General features: G+C 45.3%; 1 protein-coding gene across 2 annotated transcripts in view; it reads right to left on the reverse strand.

Moving 5' to 3' along the window:
* LOC144683682 (muscleblind-like protein 3) overlaps positions 1-24,770 on the reverse strand; it is a 264,924-nt gene that overhangs the window by 208,337 nt on the left and 31,817 nt on the right. The window lies entirely within an intron of this gene.

Raw genomic sequence — 24,770 nt, forward strand, 5'->3', positions numbered from 1 at the left:
CTCCTAGAGGACAAGGGCTACCTGCAGAGGATGTGGCTGATGGCACCCATGCAGCGGCATCAGACTGCAGCAGACGAAGATATAACAAGGCTCATGCTGCAACTGGCAACTTGGTGGAGCAGACCATCAGATGCTGAAAATGAGGTTCTGGTGCCTGGACCAGTTTGGTGGAGCCCTGCAATACAGTCTGCAGTAGTGTCATGCATTGATGTCACCTGCTGCGCCCTTTACAACCTGGCACTGCAACGAGGAGATGACCTGGCTGAGGAAGAGATGGAAGAGCTGGAAGTCGACGTTGAAGGCGATGAGGGTGAGGAGGTCCTAGAAGGCAACAATGATGGCGATGAGGCCCTCGCACTGGCCAGGTAAGGCAGGCATGCTCGGGAGGCCCTCATAGCTGCTAGATTTGTGGAGGTTGACATGCAGTGTGAACTACATGACATACTGTGAATGTTTGACTCCAGTCTGGCTTATTTATGGCAGCGCACATACCATTTGTGATAATGTTCCTGTCATTGAGATGCACCACGGGGACATGAAGGGCATCCACCGCAGCGCTCAATTTCTACACCAGTGGCTTCTTTCAGGGCTCCACAGGTGAGCCCTGTGGGATCTCACAAGCCTCCATCCACAAATGCATCCATGAGGTCAGGGATGCCACCTTCACGAAGGCACAAAAGGCCCTAACAGTTGCTCAGTTGCAGGAGGATGATGACGACATGCAGTGAGGACACTCCATAGTCTTCACATAGCCTCTGAGACTCCTGTCTGGCCGAGGGCAGCTTGCTTGCACTCTGTGATCAGGGTCATATCATGAAGATGCAGCCATGAAACTTTAGATGTATCTGATCCTTTGTCCACCTTCAGCACCTGAGCCCTTCAGGAGCACAGCATCACTGGTCACATATGCTGGTCTGATGGGGACCAGCCCCACCTTAAAGATGCTGAGAGCACACTGAGAGAATGATGGAACTCTGTGACGCCTGCCCACTACATTCTGGCAGCAATGACCAGCACCGTCGAGGTGTAGGCATCACTAATATGTCAGGGAGTGTGAGGCCAGACTATCACTTTGGTCTGAAAGCTGCACAAAGCACAGGGAGGGGGCTTTGGACTGAGACACCTTTATCATGTGCAGAAATGAACACTGCTCATTAGAACAAGGAGTCATAGGCAGGGAGACATTCTCGGGAGTTTATTTACTATAGTGAACATTAAGTATAAGTGATTAACACCCATGCACAGACTGTGCAACTGGTGTCAGCTGTGGCTCAGTTCATAGCACCCTCGCCTTTGAATCAGAAGGTTGTGGGTTCATGTCCCACTCCTGGAAACCAAGAACTGTGAATGTACTCGAAAAGAGTTACATTCTGTGACTGTTGATAACTCGAAAGAGTTACATCTTCTTAACCTTCCGGTGATCCCCAGGCATCCACAGTGGAGATGGAGGCAGCCTGCTGACTGCTATGCCCTGTCTGTGATGACCTTGGCAGGTGTCCTCTGGAGGGCTGAGACTTGGAGGGCCCCTGCTTTCAGTGTCCTGCTGTGTGACAGTGGTGCTCTCCTCAGCCTGTGGAGCTGGAGCTGCTGAGGTCACAGGAAGAGGGAATTCGGATGGGCTGGACACTCCCGGAGTCACCTGGGTGGATGGCCCTGGGATGTGCACCTGCTGATCCTCCTCCCCATGGGTGCCTCTGGCTGACTCCTTGAGGAGAAGGGGTAGCTGGAGTGAGATCAGGCTGACCCGCACCCCTCTCACGTACATATTGTTGGAGGCCAACTATGGCGTCGGCAATGGAGTCCAGCCCACACAGCAGTGCAGGAGCAACATCCTGGACCAAGGTCTCCATGGCGTCGCTATCCTATCAGTGTTGACCTCGGTGCGTTGCTATGCTGGCACTATCACCTCAGCCTGAAGACTGACGGACTCCTCCATCATGCCTTGCAATCTGAGGAGTGCAGTGGACATCCCTTCCTGATGTTCCCGAGCTTGCCTTTGCAGCTCCAGCAACTGTGATATGACGGATTCCAGAGGCTCATCATCTGACTCGGACTCAGCAAATTTCTGGCCTCCAACGGTCTTCCGAGTGCCGGGGACCTGGGATGTCCCTGCCTCCACCTGCTGTGGATCAGAAAGTGCAATATGCTCATCAGATTGTGATCCTGAGGCTATTCTAAAGCTAGGTCCCACCGAGGTGTGTGTCTGCGCTGGTGCAGGGTGTGGGTGAGTGCTGTGATGGGTCTTCAGGGAGAGTTTCAACGCATTCCTCTTCTGAGCTTCCCTTGCGGCTTGATTGGAGGTCCTGGGTCATGGACTTTGTCGGCTGTTTGGCAGATGTGCTTGTGAAAGCAAGGAGAGATAATTAGTGCATGGCAGTGGCCTGTGAAAGAGGACACATCACTCACGGCATGGTTGTCTGATGGATGTTGCACTGCTGGACGTTCACTTGGTAGAGCAGCGCCGACCTCACCGTCAGTACAAGACCGGTCCGGATCCTCGCTGGCCAGCTGGATGGCTCTGTTTTCAAAGTCTGTGAGGACCTTGAGTTCAGGCATTCCTCCACCAGTCTGTGACCTCTCCCTCTTGTTGTGTGCCAGCTTGTCCTGCATGAACAGAGATGGAGAGAGTATATGCGGGATGCCTGCCTGGCGTGTGGTGAGTGTTCCCATGGATGAGAAGAGGACAGTGAAGGTGTGTGTGAGAGAGCTAATGGTGCTGTCCCTTGAACTGGCTGTGAGTGAGGGCCCTGTGGATGTATAACGGGTTATGAGTGTGTGACTTGAGAGTGATAAGAAGAGTGACTTATCCTGGTGGAATGAAAGAGATCATTCAGCCTCTTGCGGGAATTGGGTGGCTGTCCACGGCTGCCACCACCTCCCAAGCTGGATTGTTGATGTTGCTGCCCATCCTGAAGCCAGAGCGGGGGTAGAGGACATCACGGTGAGCCTCCACTGCGTCCAAAAGGCGATCGAAGGATGCATCATTGAATCTTGGTGCTGCAGTCTTTTTGCCTTTCGGGGCCATATCTTCTTTGCAGGAGTCGTGGGATGGAAGCACTGAGAGGTGTGCGTGCGGACGCACTTCAAGTATGGTGCCCCGCGTGATGAAGCGGCGAGGTGATGGCGTGGTGGGCGAATGAGAGCCTGCCCGCCATGGAAACGACATGTTTCCCGGGAATGCATAATTAATGCAGTGGGTTTGGGATGACACAGCGTGAGAAGCCGCCATTGCGGCTGGCGGGTAAGACGTCGCTTTCTCCGCCAGCTATCACACACAGAGCAAATCTGGGACAACTCCACCCGTTATTTGCTCATTGCTGTTTGTGGGAGCTTGCTGTGGACAAGTTGACTGCTGTGTTTTCTACATTACAACAGTGACTGCACTTCAAAAGTACTTCATGAAGCTCTTTGGTATATACTGAAGTTGTAAAAAAGGCTGTATCCATGCAAGTTCTTTCTTGCTTTTTCTTCAAGACATTTTTCAAAATCTTTGGCTGCTGCCAGATCTGTGACTAACTGAAGTTGTTCCTATTTCTCAAATTAGAACATGCCAAGTACAAATCATCCTGGATCCCCTTAAATGTGTGAATGTGTCATTGTCTAATTACTCAATACAATGAATGTTATTGTTCAATGTCTACTGTTTCTATATATATGCTTTGGTGAACATCTCGGATGTTTGTTGTTTGGAGAAATGGAAAAGGGCTCAACCCCAGAACAATGGTACATAGAAACAAGAGAAGGCCATTCAGCCCCTCAAGCTTGCACTCCCTTTCAGTTGGATCTTGGCTGATATATACCTCATCCCCATGGTGATAGGAAAGTTCAAGTTGTACTCATGAGTTCCATACAGTTGTTGCCTGAACTGGTCAAAGGTTTCCAGTTCCAAGCTTCTGTCATTTCTGGATGAAGCCCAAAACCACTGAGGTCCTTTCATGAGGTACATACCAGCAAATACTGGAAGAGAGTGCTTTAGTTCTGAAGTGGGTAAGATTTCTTCAGCAGATTATACTTAGGGCGGAATCTAGTGAAGTTCCCGGGAGTGGGAAATGAGGAGTGCGGGGACACTTAATTGTGCAGGAGGTGAAAGGTCAACTTCTCGACAGTGGGATTAAAGTTGGGAAGTAAGTTGGCATCAGATTAAAGGCAGATCATAGTTCCCAATGGCAAGCGGCAGAAACTTATTTTCAATGCATTGGCACGTCATGCACACTCATTAAAACACATGGTCACCAGAGTAAATTGTGCCTTTACGCTTAAGTCAGCAGCAAATGAGAGCACGTGCATTCAGTTTCACGACTGGTTAAAGGTGGTGTTCAGCAGGCAGGGTAGTCTTTCTGATGGGTGTGAAGTGAGTAGGAGCTGTTCTTCTTGCTTGGGGATCTTTGTTGGACCAGGGAAGAGGAGGTTGGGCTGTTGCCTTGAGATCTGGTGGTGGTTGTCCAGGAATGTCAGGGCGTGGCTGTTCAAGGGAGGGATGTCGGGTTGTGGCAGCACTAAGAAAGGTAGTGGGGTCAGTGGCAGAGAGCTGGACAACAGAAGGAAGGTCAATCTCTATCGAAGACAGCATAAACATGATAGAGGAGAGATTAAAACTGATTGAGGGCAGGTCAATGGTGAGGCTGGGAGAGTCAAGGTTAGCTGAGGGCAGGTCAAAGGTGACAGAAGGAGGGTTGAAAATGGCAGGTTGAAGATGATGGGGAGCAAGTCCAGGGTTCCAGAGGGCAACTCGATGGTGATGGGTGGGGGCAGCTATATGTTGACAGACAGTTTATCAATGGGTGATGGCGGGTGGTACAAGGGTCATAGAAAGCAGGGCTAGGGTGATGGAGAGAGGGTCGAGGTGATGGAGGGAAGGTCAAAGGTGACTAAGGAAGAGCGCAGAGTAATGGCTTGCGACTCCAGGGATCTCAGTGTGGCAGGTGAGGTAGGGTGGCAGCAGTTTAAGTTCAAAAGCTTCCTCTCAGGGAAAATGATGCTGTTGGTTTGAGGGGAGTGGATACCTGTCCGGGTGCCATTTAAAGATGGTACCTGGACCTTCGACCTCTTGAAGTAATGGCGGGGTCGGTGACTTCCTGCCCATCCCCACCGCAGAATTGGCCAGGCCCCTCAGCTATGTATATCTAATTGGCTGGCCACCGGGTGATTGCACAATTGCCTCTTGAGCAGAAGTCAAACTCACTTCCAGTCCCACCATCAGAACACTCACCACTGCAACCAGATTTCGCCCTAGTTTCACATTCCTTGATGTCAGTGAAATGGTGTGACTGGAATGCAAATGAAAGCCAGCTCGTTTCCATAACAAGCGAGTGCATCAGTTTTATACCTTGCCAGCAAGTTACAAACCTATTCCATTTTCACTCAGATTCCTTATGTAATTCCTTGGAGTCAGTAGTTCTTACTGGAAAAGAGATAGTTGGGAGATTATATAATTGCTATTTTTTGGATTCGAAAGGGACTAGGTTACATTGACCATCACAAGCTGTTTCACCTTCTCCAGAACAGTAGGTGACACAACTTGGGTTTGAAAGGAGAACTAACTCGCTGAGCCAGAAGTTCAAGTCTCACGTCAGAGATTTGTGTAAATTATCCAGACTGACACTCCAGCAGGTACTGCATTGTTGAAGGTGCTGCCTTTTGGATGATACATTAAACCAAGGCCCTGTCTGCTGTCTCAGGTGGACAAAAAGATCCCATGGCACTGAAAGAGAGCAGGGCAATTCTCCCAGTCACCCTGGCAAATCTGTGTCATTCAACCAATATTACTAATGAAGATTATTTGTTTGTGGGGGCTTGCTGTGTGTAAATTGGGCCACCATGTTTTCTACATTGGAACATCATTACACTTCAAAATACTTCATTAGATCTCTTGAGGTTGTGAAAGGTGCTGTTGAAATACAATTTCTCTTTCTTTTTCAAAAAAGGACATGCCACTCTAATCCAGACTTGTTTCACCTTTGCACTGTGCACTCTTAGGCCACACTCCATTTACAGAGTAATCTCATCAATGTGAAGAAACAGGTTTTATTCCAAATATGGTCTGTTGAACACTGAACAAGACTCAACATATATCCTCATAGAACTTGACCAGCTGCAATAACACATCTCCCATCCTGGCACTGATCAAGAGCTCCAAAACTTGGCAGGAATTGAATATGTACAAAGCTAATGTAAAGCTACAACTTGCTTTTCGATTCTCTATACAGAGCCGTTCTGTTAATGCTGAACCAAAAAAAAAAATCAGTCCTAACCCACTGGTGCAGAAAAAGCTGCCAATAAAATCCCAATCGGAGTGTTAAATTCTCTACAGTAGTCCCCTCACACTATGTCTACATGAGATCAATACCAGAGCTACAGTTAACAGTTCATTGCAACACAGACAAGCCATTCAATATGAAACCATTCTCTTCTTCTTCCCCTCTGTGCCCAGCAGCACATTCGTTGCTTTACAGGTCCAGCAGATCACACTCTGAGTTGCTTCCATAACATAGATGTGTTTTACAAGGACAGGACATCAGCCTACTCACATCAGCCTTCTCCCTATCATGAGAAACCACCTAGACATGATGGGGGATGTAGCAAGGAGGCATCATTCAGTTCCAATCGAGGCCAGCCTAGTAATCAGACTGAAACTCTCATCTTCCCCCACTCGGGCAGTATTGGACCCAAAGTTTTTGGGAATTAAATCAGCATCTTTTGAACTCTCTATATTATGATCCTAAAATATTACTCAATAGAACTAGCTCTGCAACTTTTGTTTCTTGCACCCAGAACCTTTTTACAGACTAAAGGACCAATGGAATTTCACCCAGGATAAAGCTGGTTGATTGCAGGAGCAGATATCTCTGTGAGGCACCTATGTGAACATGTTTCAGTAATGGAGGATGGTTGGAGTAGGCTTTAGTTGCAGTTCCTGCTACATTTTCAACTCTGTTCAAGCCCACCTGTACATTACATACTGAGGGAAAGTTGCTTTGCTCTGACTGTCCATGAATAATGCCACAGGAGTGGCCCGTGTTAGGCTAAAGTTTGTTAGGTAAGGTCTGAGAGAACTTTGTTCAGTGGGAGGATGGTCGGAGAATTGAGACCAAAGATCAATTGCACTGGTTCCTCTGTCAAGTGAGGCTCTGCGCTGGAGACGGTACCATACGGGATTTATCTCATTATTTTCTGTTAGTGAGGTCTGAAACAATTGCCTCGATATCAATATGTGGGTTAAACATTTAGGGGGGGAATCATCCCAGTTTTGCACCAAGTGCGGTAGCAGATAGGAAAAAGAATATTTTACCCATCAGCCACAACGGTGGCTTTCCACGGTGTATCGTCCCAATCTCATCTCATTAATCATGCATTCCTGGGAAACATGCCATTTTGATGGCAGATGGGCTCTCATTTGCCCACCACACCATCACCTCGCCACTTCCTCACGCCAAGTGCCATATTTAAAGTGCAGCCGCGTGCATGCCTCTCAGTACAAGTCCAGGACTGCTGCACAGAAGACTTGGCCCAAAAGGCAAGAAGACTGCAGCCCCACCCGATTCAATCACGCGTCCCTAGAATGCTTTTTGGATGCTATGGAGGCCCAATGTCACTATCTCTACCATCGCCACAGGAGGTCCAGAAATCTCACCACTCCAGCATGGGAGGCGATGGCTGTGGTAATCATTGCTAATGCTGCACAGAAGAGTTTGGCCATCCAATGCAGATAGAGGATGAATGATCTCATCCATGCCATCAGGGTAAAGCAACCATCTCATCACTCTAAACTCACACATTCAAGCCCATCACACATTCACTGGCATCTCACTCACTGCCAGCTCAAGGGACATCACCACTCACTCTCTCACACATCCCCTCACATGTCCATCTGGCCTCACCTTCTCTGGAGACTGCCTCCTCAGCCTCACCATTTTGAGGCCACTTGCACAGATCAACATGTGCCCCCACAGACACCCTGGGATGCCCTCCTTCCCCAGTACAGCTCTTGCCCCACAGCCTCTTCCCTTGCTTGAGGCCACTTCTCCCCCTTCCCCAAACAAGCCCTAGCCCTGCAGCCATTGAAAAGCCACCCCCACCTTATAGCTGATCTGGTAAGTAGAGACCTGCCCGTGAGCCCCCCTAAAAGTGATGTGGTGCTGCCTGTGAAGCCTGGCGCTGATGACTGCGAGTGCTGCCCGAAGCAAGGCAGGCAAACAAACCTCGAAGTCCCAAGTGAAGCGCAGCTCGCCAGATGTGCAGTTAGGAAACACATCGGCGTGAGGTGCCTGGATGATCCAGTGTGAGGGAATGATTCTGGTGAGCTGGGCTTATAATGATATGCAGATGTATTACAATGAAGTTCCCGACGTCTGATGGCGGGAAACACGGCCCGCCATTGATGGGCAAAACAAATGATTGCAAATTGGTTTCACGACTTCACCAAAACTATTTTTGGCCTTCTCACCGCCAAACACGCCTGCTGCCAGTGAGCATGGAAAACTCCGCCCTTAGGAGGTATAGGAGAGCTAAAAACCCTGAACAATTTAAGAAGCAATGTGATATTACAATGGGAAGGGGGGCATTAAGATCCCTTTCATGGATTGACTAAGTTGGGCCGAAGGATCTTCAACATCCGTTATTGTCTTGTGATCTAGTGAAAGGCAAAGTTAGGGGCAATGTCAGCAAGTTCCTCAAACATGGCTTGGAACCTGCTTTCAATGATATCCAATGACGTGTTTCATTCATAGATTGTATTGTCAAAATAGAAGCAAGGCAACATGAAACTTTGTACTTTATCACAAGAATGTGGAGCGAAGCCAAATAAATGGTGGAATGGGTTTGAAGGGCCGAATGGCTTATGCTCCTATGTCCTGGTCAACATCCCTCCTTCAATTATCATCAAAAAAGAGAGTAGTTGATCATTCATATGTCTTCAGGATGTGGGATCTTACTGTGCACAAAATGCCTGCCACACTTCCAGCATAGCATCAGAGATTATACTTCAAACTATGCGTTGCATGTCAAGCATGTTGGGGCGCCATGAAGATGTGATAAGGCGCATTATACAATGCTTGCATTTTTTTCCACTTTACAAGTGTTACATGCAAAGTGAGAGCAAGAATAATATGTTTTCTTACATTACGAGTGAACAATTCAAAAAATATCTGATAGGCTATAAAGTGCTTTTGGACATTCTGAACGGCACTTGTAGAATTGTAAGTCTACCTATTTTTTTTCTTTTTATTCATTGAGCACTAATTTTAATAATATTTCTGAGTACAGAAAATATTAACTTCTTCATTACCATCAATAGCTGCCTGGTTTGACTGGTAAAGCCAGTCTGTAACGGAGGTACACAGTCTGGATTCCTAGTCTGTATGTGTGCTACAAATATGCCTTGATAAACCCCTCAGATCAGATTGGGGGGTAAAAAGTCATGGTTTAGGCTCCTGATTGCCATCTAGTGACTGCTGTTGGAATGTGCGGGAGGATTGATATGAAATGAAGGTTGGGCTCGGCTGTGATACCCCCACATTCACATGACCTGTCCCATGTGAGGAATAGCTGCTCAGGCAAGAAATTGGGTGATGCCTGCTGCCCATACAGCTGCAAAGAGCCTTCAGGAGCGTGCACAGAAAGAACGAGAATTGAAGTTACCCTGTTAGAAAGTGCAACTGGATCAATTTGATCTGATTTTTTTCCTCATCTTATTTTGTGTTTTAAAGTCAGTGAGAAACATTTGCTTTCCTAAATAAATACCATTCCTTAACCCGAGCTGAGTCAGATTTCATCCTTCTGCTCATTCTATGAATAACTCTTGCAGCTCTGCTGACCATGAAACCCTGCCCTGTAGATCAGTGACTGCTCATATTTTCATGTATGCTCGATGCGCCAAGGGGATTTGGCATAGACACCATGGCACAATGGCCTCAGAAATGGAGCCTGCTCACAGGAGACTGCAGCAAGGAATTCAGGAGAAACATCTTTGCTCAACTCACTACCACAAGGACTAGTTGTGGTGAAAGCTTAGGTACATTTATGGGGAAGTGAGATGAATACATGAAGAAAAAAAGAATAGAGGATATATTGCTAGAGCTAGATGAAAAGAGAATGACAGGATGCTCGTGTAGAGTATAAACACCGGCATGGACTGGTTGGTCCACATGGCCTCTTTCTGTGCTGTATATTCTATGCAATCCTTTGTAACCAGAAGGATTGCAATTTTCTCATTTGCCAATCTACAAGATAGGGCAACGTACAAAAAATTCTCCGACAGAAAAAATCCATCCAGCCTCTCCGACACAGTTGTTGTGATGTCTCATTTATCACAATATATATACGCTCCCTGGAAGAAATGAGAAACCAGATTTTTAAAAATCCAGGCCGGTAAAGGAGGAGAAAAACTGGTAAATTGTCCTTTGATGCCTTTATATGATCAAAACTAGCCCAGGTGTCCACTCAGGATAAAGAAACAAATAGCCTCAAAAAAATCGACATAGAATTGAAAATCAAAGCCGAATAAAGACCTGTGAGCAAGGCTACTAAGGAGAGCAAATAAATTACGTTACTTTTTATAAAATTAACTTTCAAGATTTTAATTGGTGCTTCCGGATCATATTCTAGTGTAATGTAGGAAATGCCAGAGGGCAGTTTAGTGTCTCATCTGAAAGATGCCACCTCCAACAGTGCAGCACTCTCTCCGTATTACACTGAATTGTCAGCCTAGATTTTGTGCTCAAGTCCACAGATTGGGGCTTAAACCCACAAGCTGCTAACACCAAGTCAAGAGCACTAGCACTGACCCATAGTTGGTAGGAGAGAAATTAAGTGGTTAATAAAAGCAGTGGGGTAAAGAGGGAGACGGGCTATTTATATAAAATGGAGGGCAACCACAGATCCTGTGTTTGTGCAGTATCCACCCTAACACTTATAAAACGGTCTTTCCCTGTCAGGATACGTCCTGACCTACCTCGTTCCCTCACATGGACAAGCCAGGGTGGGAGAAGCAAGGTGCCCTCAAGGTTCACTCCGGTGGCCTATGAAGCACCCCAGGCCTGGAGACATGCTCACACTGACAAATCAGTGCAACAAATGAAGCAGTTTCTTAGACACAAGGAATTCTGGGATTTGAGACCACCATTGGTGATTGATACAAAAACAGAAAGTGCTGAAGCTCAGCAGGTCTGACAGCACCTGCGGAGAGAGAAAAAGGGTTAATGTTTGGAGTCCAATACAACTCTTCATCAAAACTGAGGAGAGACAGAAATGTGATGGGTCTTATGCTGTTGAAAAAGAGGGAGAGGGTCAGGTGGAACAAAAAGGAAAGGCCAGGGATAGGCTAGAGAGCCGGGAAGGTTAAATTACAAAGGTGTCATGGAACAAAAGGCAAAAAGAGTGGGAATAGTAGCAGTGGTAAAATTTCTGCCTCTCTGCAGCTCCAAAGAAGAGTCATATTGGGCTCAAAACATTAACTCTGGGCCTGAACTTCCACAGTGGCAAATTCGGATTGCTACTCTGCTCCTAGTTTCTTACCTCAAAATCCAGTCACTCCTTTCTCGTCCGACATTCCAACTCAGGCCGGCCATGCGAGAACTATGTAGGGCAGCACAGTGTCGGAACTAAGGAAACCACACCTCCTTTTTAGGGTAATAGCTGCCGTAAAGCAGGTAATTTTAAAGGTCCAGCCACTTTCAGAAGGTAGGTTTGTAAGGTAAGTGGGTAGGATTGGGGGTGTGGGGTTGGGTGGGGAAGTTTGGGTTGGTAGGTGGGGGTGGTATGGTCATTCGGTCAGTGGGGGGTTGGGGGTTTGGGTGGTCAGTTGGGGGGTCGGTTGGGGGGGTTTGGATGGTGAATTGGGGGCATTCAGTCAGGGGGGGTTGGGTGGTCAGTGGGGGTGTCAGGTGGTCAGTGGGGGGGTGGGGGGTGAGGTTGGGTGGTCAGTGGGGGCTGTGGGGGTCAGGTGGGGGCCCCTGGGGAGTCAGTACTATAGTTACTCAGGAGTTAGAAGCGGTTTTAATACTTCAAACTTTTTCTGGGTAACTATTGCTGTAAGACAGTCGGAACTATCTGAAGTTTGCAATTTAAATCGCAATTTCAGATGGAATTGCAGGGCAATTTCCCAACAGAAGTTTGAACTTCCCAGGCCATGCAATCTTTACCTGGGTACCTCCAATGGGTGGGGGAGGCAGGAGGAGCGGGGGGTTCCCCAGTGCATCTTTGGGGTACCCCTCAGTTATGACACCCTGGAGCCCAGAGCTTTTGGGCCTCTATTTCTTTCTCAATGGATGCTGCCAGATCTGCTGAGTTTTTTCAGCACTTTCGGCTTTTACTTGAGATCTCCAGCATCTGCAGTATTTTGCCTTCATATTGGTGATTGATTATTTTTTAAGTTGCAAAGGGAACCAAGTCTAGAAGCACAAAGTCATTCTGCACTGGACAAGTTACTAGTTGGAGTCTGGCCTCCAGTATAGAGATGTTTTTATGTATATTTTATCAGCTCGAGGGAATCAAGGCCTGGAGCAAAACTGGGACAAAAGCTGGGTTAAACAAGCCCTGAGGGTGACTTCACACAGCTCCACCTTATTTGCTTTTCGGTGTCAGCCTTAACACAAAGTGACAGCACTTTAGCAACCAACACTAAAACCAATGATCTGATTTCTGTTTGTGGGACCTACTATGTTGCAGCAGTGAATATACTTCAACAATACTTCATAAATACTTTAGGATGTCCTGAGTCCTGAAAGGTGCTATATATATGCAAGTCTTTCTTCTTCTTCCTTTCCCAGCTCAGGCATAAGCAGCATGATCAGGGAGCTGGAGAAGCCGAGTGGCAGAAGGAAAAGCAGGTGGTTGGATTCCAAGATCAGAGATATTTTACTGAGCCAGTGCAGGACCCAAAAAGAGGAGTCAGTAACCTCACCCTTCAAAAGAAGTTTCACTTCATGCCCTGTTTGTATAGGGGCAAAGACTTCATAGAGAAGTGATTTTTAAAAATCAGCTCCCTTCGACCACTGGAGACAGCCCATAGACTACAGAGCTTCTCAGGTTATCTTATTACATTTGGATATCAATAATTCAGCCTGCATTTATTTCACCCTGAGGAATTGCTGGTGCTAATCTCACCTACAGTCTTCGTGTGCTGGATTATTTTGGGACGTGTGTCTTTTTAAAGACTCCGAATTTCCCCAACTCTTTCCTACAGACTCATCTTTGTCTTCTAAATCTTGACAGAAAAGTACTGTTGTCAAGCAGATTTCAGAAGAGGTCACATGACCCTCCCTCCATTAAACACAGAATAATCTTATAAGCCTCATAATTGTAACTGTGTTCCTCTAATTTTGACATCTTGAGCTTTCACAATTTTAATTGCTGCACTTGGCGGCCGTGCCTTCAGTTGTCTAGGCTCTAAGCTCTGGGATTCCTGACCTAAACATATCTACCTCTCAACCTCTCTTCCCTCCACTAAAACGCTCCTTAAAATCTACAGCTTTCATCAAACTTTTGCTCACCTGTCCGAATGTTTTCTCCTTTCACTAGCTGTCAAATTTTAATGGATGACACTCCTTTGGACATTTTACTACTATGAAGGCACTAGATAAATGTAAGTTGTTGTTGTTTAAGGCATCTAATATATTTTCATTATTTGTACTCCATTTTATAAAGCATCTTTCCTAAGACTTGGCTATGATCTGATCTTACCGAACTCATTCAAAAGCTTGGGGTTGTAGTTTAAGACTTTTCAAATTTAACATTGACATTTATTCTGAATGCAACTCCAGTCGTAAAATAATACTACTCGAAGGAAATTTCAATTCTTATTGCTCAAGCAGGATCAGACTAAAATTTCTGCAGATGCAAATTGGACTGTTTAAATTATTTGTCCAACTTCAGGATACAGTTTTAAAAATACTATCATTCTATTGAAAACAGCTATTAAGTTCATTTGGACCATACAACAAAAAGCTCAATGAAATGACAGCCACATTTCTCAAAATAGCTGCCCAGCTTCTCTACAAATATCAAAAATGAACACAAGCTCCCTATACATAAGTGTTGTAACTCCTGTTGACTCTGCAGGCTTCACTGCCTGTGGTGTATTGTTTGGATCCATCTGTCAACTAGGCTGTTGACCGTCAATTAAAACTCAAATGATCATCGGGCCAAGTGAAAACATTAGTTCATTTTTGCCTTCCTGTGAAATGCTGTCACTTAGTAAATATCCCAGGTTCTAATGTTCTCCTTGTGCTTTTGACAGAAAATACAAGACTATTATTTGGATCGCAGCCGCCATGCTTACAATTTAGAAAGGCAATAAGAACTTACATTCATAAAGCGTCATTCCTGACCTCATCCCAAAGCACTTACAGCCAATGAAATGATTTTGAAGTATATTCCCTGCTGTAATGAAGGAAACACAGCAGTCAAGTTACACACAGCAAGATCCCACAACAACAGTGAGATAAATGGCTGGATAATTTACACAGCCACTCTCAATTTTCATTAAAACTCCCCCACATTTTTACTGATCTTTCTGAGCCTCAAGTACCCAAAGGCCTATTGTGTTCTTTATCTAATCTTGCTTAGTTTCTCTTGCATCTTCCATCACAACGTCTCTGAGCTCGTCTTGCCCATGAGACCCATCTCCTCCTGCTTTAACCTCATTCCCAATAAAATGTTGACCACTTCCTGACCACCATTCTAGCTGTCATTGTAAATAGTTCACTTTCAAAACTGCTGGCACCCCTCCATCCTCAAAAAATCCATCTTTGAGCCCTCTCTCCTAGCTACTGTCCGATCTCTAACTTTCCTTTCATCTCAAAGGTCATTAAATGCATTGTCGCCTCTCTCAATGCCCATTTTGTTTGTAACTTTATGTTTGAACAATCCACTCATAGTTAAATGTCCCCGGTCACAGTTACCACTGACAATCTCTATTTCTGTGACCCCATTGTGCATTTTTGCTTCTGATTCTCCTTTCCCTGTCTGTAACCTTTGATTTGGTCAACCACACCTTCCTTCTCATTGTTCAGCTCAGTAAGACAGCCTTCACTTTGTTCCACCCTTACTGATCCAATCATAGTTAAAGCATCTCAGCAATGAACAAGCAACATGTGAGCTGAGGTTTGTTCCTCCCTCTCCCTGTAACCTCCTCAAGACCTGCATTCTCCCCAGAGTTTTTCATTCCTCTAACCTTTTGCATCTTGTGCATCTGCCCACCCTTTGCCCCTCTAATGGCAACTGTGCCTTCAGCCATCTAGGCCTCATACTTTGGAATTTGCCCTATAAACCTCTCCTCCTCTCTACCTCTCTCTATATGACCCTCCTTAAAAACCACCTCCTTGACCAAGCTTTTGGTCACCCCTCATAATTTCCACTTCCTTGACTTTGTGTCCATCTTTGTCTAGTCACACATTTCCTTTGGTGGCATTGTGGTATTGTCACTGAACTAGTATACCAGAGACCCAGGGTAATGCTCTGGGAACCTGGGTTTGAATCCCACCACAGCAGATGGTGAACTTTGAATCTAATAAAAATCTGGAATTCAAAGTCTGATAAGTGTTGTTGATTGTTGTAAAAACCCATCTGGTTTACTAATGTCCTTTAGGGAAGGAAATCTGCTGTCCTTACCTGGTCTGGCCTAAATGTGACTCCAGACCCACAGCAATGTGGTTGACTCTTAAACACCCTCTGAACAAGGGCAATTAGGGATGGACGATAAATGCTGGCCTAGCCAGTAATGCCCATATCCCATGAACGAATAAAGAAGGAAAAAATTCACTGAAGACTCTCTCTAAATGATTTTTGCTCCAGATGCAGACTGTTACCTATTATTTAATTCTAATGCTTCAGTTTTGCATTTCTGTAATGTTAGAACCATACATTGTAAATATGCAATTTTATCATAGAATTATATCACAGGAGGGTCATCTGCCCAAAATACCTGCTCTCTGTAAGAGTAACTCCCCTAGTTCCACTCCCTTGTATTCCTGTGACCCTGCAAATATTTTCTCTTCAGATAATTATCCAATAACCTTTTCAAATTCTCAGCTGAGCCTTGCCCCACCACACTCTCAGGCAGTGCAATCCACTTGCTGCATAAAAATGTTTTTCCTCCTGTCACCATTCCCCCTTTTGCCATTCACCTTGGATTGCTGTCCTCTGGCTCTCAACCTTTCCACCAATGGGAACTGTTTCTCCTTATCTACCCTGTCCAGACCCCTCTGGATTTTGAACACTTTTTATATAACTAGGTCAATTTCATTTGCATGCAATGCTTTTGGGCTCTTCTCATCAATATCTTACGCAGGTCTTTTAATAAAGTTTGACAAGCGTCTTGAAGTAAAGACTGGGATTGTCCGGTCCTTCCCGCGGTGGGAATTGTCGCGGGCAGGATGGAAATTTGACCTCAGGCAGGAAACACGGAACCGGGAAATCCCGGCTAATCTCTTATGTTATTAAAAACAGAGTGTTGAAAAATGGGCTACAGCTCCATCAGTTTGCTAAAAAGAGAAATTCAGGACAATAAGCTGCATTTTAAGATCACGATGTGCTGGGAGGGGTCCGGAAACCCTGATGTTAACATCAAACCTTCTAACATTGGCAGTACTCATTCATGGCTTTCAAATCCCACAGTATCTTCAGGCTTCCTGCAGGAGGTATTCTAGTTGACCAACATGACAATGACTCTTCATGCAGACCATGCAACAGCTCAGATACTCATGCTTTAATAGGCTGGTAAGGCAGATATTTGGTTTTTCACATGGTGACTCATACATCACAAATGAGCAAGAACAGACAGTGAAGACAAGAACAGCAGTATATCAGAGACCGCAGGACTCTCCAAGCTCCGCTCAGCTGGTTGCAGATGTTGAGCCTCGGGGGCCGTCAGTGAACAAGAGACATCTGGAGCAGCAGCAGAGAATGTGCGATGTACTGGCGTTCTTTCCAGCTGCACTGCACACAATTGAAGAGATTGGAGGAGTCTGTCTCTACCTTGGTGTTGATGATTTCTTTGTCCATGACTAGAGTGGTCATCTGTGGGGAGCATTAAATGTGACAAACACAGGCCTTCACAACGGCTCGCAAACTATGAATGTCACCAGAAATAAAATGACCACAGCTTTAGTCACTCAGTGCCCCACTGATCTACAGCAAAGTGCTCATTGCTAGCAGGGAAGGGTAGGTGGACCATGAGAGCTGAAAGGGAACATGAAAATGGGAGCTCCACTCAAAGTACAGTCACTTCTCATCCGTTGCTTCCCCCTCAATAAGTATCCCACACGCTGCCTCGCGTCCTGATCGCTGAGTCTGCCCCTGCAGAGGCGCAGTCTTTGGTGGGGCCTTCACAGGTTCCAAAACCCAGAGGATGTTGGTCAAGAGCATTTGAGCAGTCAGCGCAGGAATCTGAGCAGCTTGTCTCTAACTCTGCTGAAAACAAAGGGATTTCATCCCGTAGGATGGAAAAGAAAGAGTAAAGGTTTGTGTTTGCACAAGGATATGCAGAAGGGTGTCAAAAACATTGTTAGAATGTTAAGTAGCTGTTTTACGTTGGACTCAGATCATCATTATTCTTTTCCAGCACTTTCCTGTCTTGCCCATTGTTGATTGCTGGCTAGTAGGTGATATTTCAGTTGTGATGATGAACGTGAAGACATGAATTTAGTGTTGCAATGGAAGGGGTAACTGTGAAAGGGGGAGGTTTTTTGCAGGACTGCTTTGTGTTGGTGATATTTTGGGGTTGTAGGGGAAATGAAAGTGGTTTCTGCATGTGGTTGTTAGATGGGTGGACTGGAACCTAAGTAATCCTCACAAAAATGAGGGTATCCCGAGGATCTCAGGCCTCAAAGTACACCACTGGTGGTGCTTACAGCACCATCTGCCTCCTCCCCTTTCTCGTCTTCTCCCTCCTCCTTGGAATCAACGGAAGAGGCGTTGTGCTCTTTGCCTTTGTCCTGCTTCAAGCCCAAACCTCTCTGCTGTGCAATGTTGTACAGCATGCCACGAGCATTCTGGAGACCCTGGCTGGTGTGTACTAAAGGGAACCTCCAGATCTGCCCAGGAACCTGAAGCACATTTCGAGTATGCCAGTGCATGTTCACTCAGACTGTGGTAGTCATGTGGTATTCATCATATTATTCCTGGGCCTCTTGTCTCGGATGCTGAGATCTCATCAGCTGCCTTTTGAGTGGGTCTCCAAGCAGCCAGCCAGATGTAGAAGAGATTTAGAAAAGCGGTGCCGAAGGACAAAAGTACTTGGCAATTTCCTGGAAATCATGCACAAAGATCTTTTTGTGATTCACACCAGCTGCACGTTGGTGTATGGTAGGCCTTATGGTTGGTGAATATTATATACTTTACATACCTCAGAGCAATGCTGAGATGACACTAATTTCTAAGTGTGCAGCAGGTTTATTTACAAGAGTTTCAAGATATCTCTGCAATGACAAAATGTCTGCACTCACGCTTACAATCAGCTTGGAGTAGCTTCTGTGGTGTTTGTTTACTTTGCTCTGAGTACACACCAAGGCTTAACAATTCAAACACAGTGAGCATGGATCAGTTACCAGGCTCAAATAATCAAACACAGAACAACTAAACAACTGACCACTACAGTGAACACTCCTTCTGCTGTGCTGCTGGTTATAATTGTCCTGCTGCTGGTTCTTCCTCATCTGAGATCCAAAGTAACACAGTTTATGAGGCATCCATGCTGATCTGATGGACCCACATTCCAAAATGCACATCAAACCTTCAAACCCCCAACATGTAGGTGACACCTCCAAAGTGAATAAAGTGATCTCTGAGCAAAAAAAAACTACAAACAAACCCTTTCACACAAGCAGGTATGAAAGCAGCTGTCAGTACTGAGTATTTATCGCCATTTTCCTGTCACAGCTTTAACCCCTCAATTGCCCTTTCTTCCCACCCTGCTTTCACTGGTGAGCTCCGCCTGGCCTGAGAAACACGTGGAGCTGGAAGTAAACTGGAAAACCCACGTCAATATCACTCTCACTGAGTGATTAACCCATAGTAATTGCTTCTCCCCAGGGGGTTATTCTCACACAGATTAATGCGCTGCAATTAAATGTAGGAATTGGTGAGTTGAAGCCAGCTTCCTGAGACACTTGGATTTTTCCCAGACTACACCCCACAATTGCATCCAGACCCATGTGCTCACCCATGTTAAAATTCCGCCCTCCCATTATTTCTGACGTAGACCCATTGTCAGACCAAGTCAAGGCCCAAAACACTCTGATGAAACATTTAACACCCAAAACAAAAATCATAATCAGATGCCTAACAACCAAAACAACCCAACTTTTCTCTCTTCAGATACTCTGCACTTCCAACGTTTTATTTCAGATTGGAGCATGATTTGCAATTTTTTTCCCTCTGCCTTATACTGATCTCATTAAGGGAAACTTGTGCCAAAACACGGAACTCCCATTTTCAAACCAGATTGTTCACATCATGCTAGGCCTAAGGCCTGAACATCTGCACTGCTCCAACATATCCGAGTGGATTTGTGGCAGTTTGTTTTCTGCTTCACGTTTGTTTCCATATAAACTGACCCAGGTAAGCGAGTGACTTTCTTGTCACAAACATTGTATCAATTCATTCTAGAATTTCTTCAAATTAGCAATCCTGAGATCAAAATGTTGAAATTAGGAAATGTTTTTAAAGTATTTGCAATAATCACACATGCATCTCAGGACTAAAAACCATTTAAAATCTCATCACCAGTAAGTTTGGTAATAGTCTTCCAGCTGTCTCATTGATATCTGCAGAATCTATATGATATGCTCCTTGTGGTTCTAAGAATAAAGATCTTACTGAGGTCACAGCAAGACGCTGTGCAGATCTTGTCAGATTCTGACAGATATAATTAGGCAAACGGAATGCAGCCGCAAACTGAAATACAAAGGGTTCAAACAGAAGCAACTATCCAGACTCACCCGAGTAATTTCAGCTTTCCACGCCTCAGCACATACAAAGATTGCACTCATATGCCCTTTGGTTTGCATGAATAAATAGCACGAAAGGCAAGCCGGTGCAGAATCCTTACCCAGTGACCTAATGTGCCCAGTAATTGGCTGCAGATTATTTCACGAGCAACCTGCAATGGTGTCAATTGTCAATTCTGCAGGTATGAATGTCAGGTGACAGCAAGGACGTGAAGCCCGATCGCTGATTCTAGCTGCACAAAAACTGGCAAAGCATTGAGGAAAGCTCCCTTACAAATTGAGGTAGGATGCTTATGTATCGAGCTGTAGTTATATCAAAATGCTCAAGATTTCACGGGCTGCTTTTAACTTTTGGCACAGAACTGATGGTAGTGAGACATTTAAAATAAAAACAAAAAGAAAATGCTGGAAATACTTAGCACGTCAGGCAGCATCTGTGGAGAGAAACAGACTAAATGTATCAGGTTAAGATGACCCTTCATCAGAACCTGTTCTGAACCCGACCTGAAACATTAACTCTCTTTCGCTCTAGGTGTTGCCTGACCTGTTGAGTATTTCCAACATTGTCTGTTTTTATTTCAGATTTCCAGCATCCACAGTATTTTGCTTTTGTAGTAGTGAATTATTTGTCTGTTATATACCCCACTCAATGTTTCTTCACATTGAAGCCAGCAGAAAAGGAAAATCAGACAGGGTGTATAACAAGCATAAACAGAATTACCTGGAAAAACTCAGCAGGTCTGGCAGCATCGGTGGAGAAGAAAAGAGCTGACGTTTCGAGTCCTCATGACCCTTCAACAGAACTGGAGTATAGTTAGGAGAGAGGTGAAATATAAGCTAGTTTAAGGTGGGGGGCGGGGGAAGAGAGAAGTTGAGGGTGGGGTGGTTGTGGGGACAAGCAAGCAGTGATAGGAGCAGATAATCAAAAGATGTCACAGACAAAAGGATCAAAGAGGTGTTGAAGGTGGTGATATTATCTAAGAAAAGTGCTAATTAAGAATGGATGGCAGGATACTCAAGGTACAGCTCTAGTGGGGGTGGGGTGGAAAGACTAACAAGGTATTAGTTGTAGATTTAAAAATAATGGAAATAGGTGGGAAAAGAAGAATCTATATAAATTTTAAAATTTATTAAATTTGTCGTTGACAGGGCCCTCAACCGTGTCCGGCCCATATCCCGCGCATCCGCCCTCACGCCTTCTCCTCCCTCCCAGAAACATGATAGGGTCCCCCTTGTCCTCACTTATCACCCCACCAGCATCCGCATTCAAAGGATCATCCTCCGCCATAATATCACCACCTTCAACACCTCTTTGATCCTTTTGTCTGTGACATCTTTTGATTATCTGCTCCTATCACTGCTTGTTTGTCCCCACAACCACCCCACCCTCAACTTCTCTCTCCCCCCGCCCCCCACCTTAAACCAGCTTATATTTCACCTCTCTCCTAACTATACTTCAGTTCTGTTGAAGGGTCATGAGGACTCGAAACGTCAGCTCTTTTCTTCTCCACCGATGCTGCCAGACCTGCTGAGTTTTTCCAGGTAATTCTGTTTTTGTTTTGGATTTCCAGCATCCGCAGTAGCTTTTAGCTTTTTGTTTTTATCTCTATGTATAACAAGCAGCCTGTCTGTTACCACACATTCTCTGAGAGTTGAAAAATCACCATCTTTTCCTTGGTTATAACTTCGTAAAACATTTGTAACTCCTAGGGGTAAACCTGGCCTGGAACAATAACACCCATTTTGATCACTTTTAGTAATAGGTATTGTCTGCTGTTCAGTCTTCTGACCAGCAGGGGCATTGTGATGCAAGTCACCCACCACCTTTTGCAAAAAACATTACTAAAGGACACCACTTCTGTTGGACCACTAAGGCAGTGGGAGATTTGCTGCTGATGCATCAAAAGTCCTGAACTTAGCACAAATTTACTGCAAATGTCACACAAATTTCCTTTGATACTTTCTGATAACCACTACCCACACTCCCCCTTTCCCACCCCACTACCAGACAATGACAAACTGCCTAACTTGCACAAGCAATGCCACAGGTTATTTGTTATTGCAATGCAAAGAAAACAGATACCAGAACTGGAATCACAATGGAGCACTCAAGACACTTTGCAGCCTGCACTCTTACAGTTTATGACAAGATCAGTGCCACCTTACATAAAGCATCATGTTTTCATCATTCTTGCTGCATTTCTTTGCAATACTACAATGACTATGCTTCAAAAGGAATTAATGGCTGTGAAAAGGCTTCGGAACACCCTGACATTGTGAATGATGCTTAGAAATGCAAGTCTTCCTTTTTTGGTCAACTCTTATACACAGAAGTCTGCTATTTGCAACAAGACAGACCATATTAGACAGAAAATCAGTTTATTACATGGTGTGATGATGTCTGGAGTAGACCAGGAGTAGTTCTCTTTGATATCCAGTATTAGAGACCACATTAGTTCAATAGCTACAGAAAGCCACATCAAGCCAGTCCCACAATATAATGAGACCTGCCCCCACCTCTGCCTCAAACATACAAAAAAACTAATGCAATCCTGTAGAGTTCCTCACTCAACTCCTCATCTGGCAATATTCACCATCCTCCACTCGCATAATATTTCCAGTGGTGCAGTATCAAAGCTGCGCTCTGCCCCTCCAAATAATTTAAAATCTGTACACTTGTCGCTCCAGTATGACTTTGCTATTTATGGGAGTTTGTTGTGCATGACTTGGTTGCTGTATTTCCTACTTCACCACAGTGACTATACTTCAAAAGTACTTCATTTGATGTAAATCCCTCTGGAACATCCTGAGGTTGTGAAAGACACTATATAAATGGAAGTCTTCCTTTGTTTCCTTGACATCAGGACCACCTGTGGACTTGATTGTTCCACCGCACATCTGGCCGGCCTTCCACATCTACCCTACCTAAACCTGAGGTCACTTGAAACTCTGCTAACTGTGCCTTTATTCACACCAAGTGCCGTACACCTATCACCCCTGTGCTCGCTGACCTACCCTGGCTCCCAGTCAAGCAATGCTTCTGTTTTAAAATTCTCCAACTTTGTTTTCAAGGGGGCCTCGCCCCCCCACCCCTGTCTCTGTAATCTCCTCCAGCCTTACAACCCTCCAAGATATCTGTGCTCATCTAATGCTGACCTCTTCAGCATCCCTGATTTTAATCACTCCATCACTCGTGGATGTGCCTTCAGCTGCCTTGGCCTGCTCTGAAATTCCCTTCGTAAACCTCTCCACCTCTCTACCTATCTCTCCTCCTTTAAGAAGCTCCTTAACTCCTATCTCTTTAACCAAACTTTTAGTCATCTGCCCTGATATTGTTTTATGTGTCTCAGTGTCAGGGTTTTATAACGGTCCTGTGAAGTACCTCAGGATGTTTTATTAATTAAAGGTGCTATATAAATATGTTACAGTTGGGAACAGGAGTGATAATGGTGTTTTATTTCACTTTGTGAACTACTTCAGGGATCAACCAGAAGCAAGTCGAGCTCAGGATATCTCTCAGGTTTGGCACAATCAGGAGGAGGACAGGAGGGGAGGGGAGCAGGAGTCCCCTCGACACTATGTTGAGTCTTGGTCTGGTTCTGCCGTCTTAGTGCTAGGCCGGACTCAAAGTACTGCTGATGATCATGCTGTGAAGATAAAGATGTGGGCCCTGATATAGCTGGACTGGCCCACAGCAAGTTCCACTGATTGGTGGATTTCACTGAAAAATGGGGTGAAAAACAAAGTCATCGAATCTTACAAGACAGGAGGTCATTCAGCCCATTGTATCTGTGCCAGCTCTTTGAAAGAAGTATCTGATCAATTGTATACCCCCTGCTCTTTCCCATAGCCCTGCATTTTTTTTTCTTTTCAAGTATTTATCCAATTTCTTTTTGAAAGTTACTATTAAATCAGCTCCTGTCACCCTTTCAGACAGTAGATTCCAGATCGTAACAACTCTCAATATAAAATCATTTCTCTTCGTCTCACCCCTGGTTCTTTTCCTAATTACCTATTATTATTGAATATTATTGTTACTGAATTATAATTATGATTAATTATTAATTAAATATTCATGTTATTGAATGGCGGAGCAGGCTGGATAGGTCGAGCGAGCTTTCCGACATCATCGCACATTCGAGCGATTTTTCGCTTGGCGGGTGCGCAAAAATCAGAAGAGCGCCCGCCAACAATTAAGTGGGCAATTAAGCCCATTAACATCCCAATTGTCAATGATTTTTCATGGCCCATCCAACCTTACAGTTGACAGACAGGCCAATTGGCCAGGCAGGCTTTACATTTTTAATGAAACCTCATCGAAGGGAAAAATTTTCCCCCTGTCGGCGGGGGTGGGGGGGGGGGGAGTGCAGGACTGGGCGCGGGCAGGCGGGCCTCCGATCAGTGCCCCCAACTGAGGGCGCACCGCCATTTTAATCAGGCAATTAAGGCCCACCCAGCATGATGTCCACTAGGAACTCCCTGTGCAGGCCGGGGGGGGGGTGGGGGATTCCCTTAGCCAGGAGTGCACTCTTTCGTGCATGCACGCAAAAGAGTGCACTGATCTCCCCAAGGCTAAAAGCTGCCTCAGGGAGATCGGATCCAAATTTAAAAATGTTAAACTAATGATAGCAAGATTTCCCTGACATGTCCCCTCATGCGACATTGTCACGAGTTGGGACATGTCCATCACTTCTACTGAAACCTTTATTAACTATTTAAAAACCCTTGTGAAACCTCATCCCACCCGTGGGTGAGATTTCATGCTTTTGCTTAAACCCGCCAGGGCTCCCGGCCTGCCTACCAACCCGAAGGTTGGACGGGCAGGTC

The sequence above is a fragment of the Cetorhinus maximus genome, chromosome 8, assembly GCF_964194155.1.
Source record: "Cetorhinus maximus chromosome 8, sCetMax3.hap1.1, whole genome shotgun sequence".
NCBI classification, from domain to species: domain Eukaryota; kingdom Metazoa; phylum Chordata; class Chondrichthyes; order Lamniformes; family Cetorhinidae; genus Cetorhinus; species Cetorhinus maximus.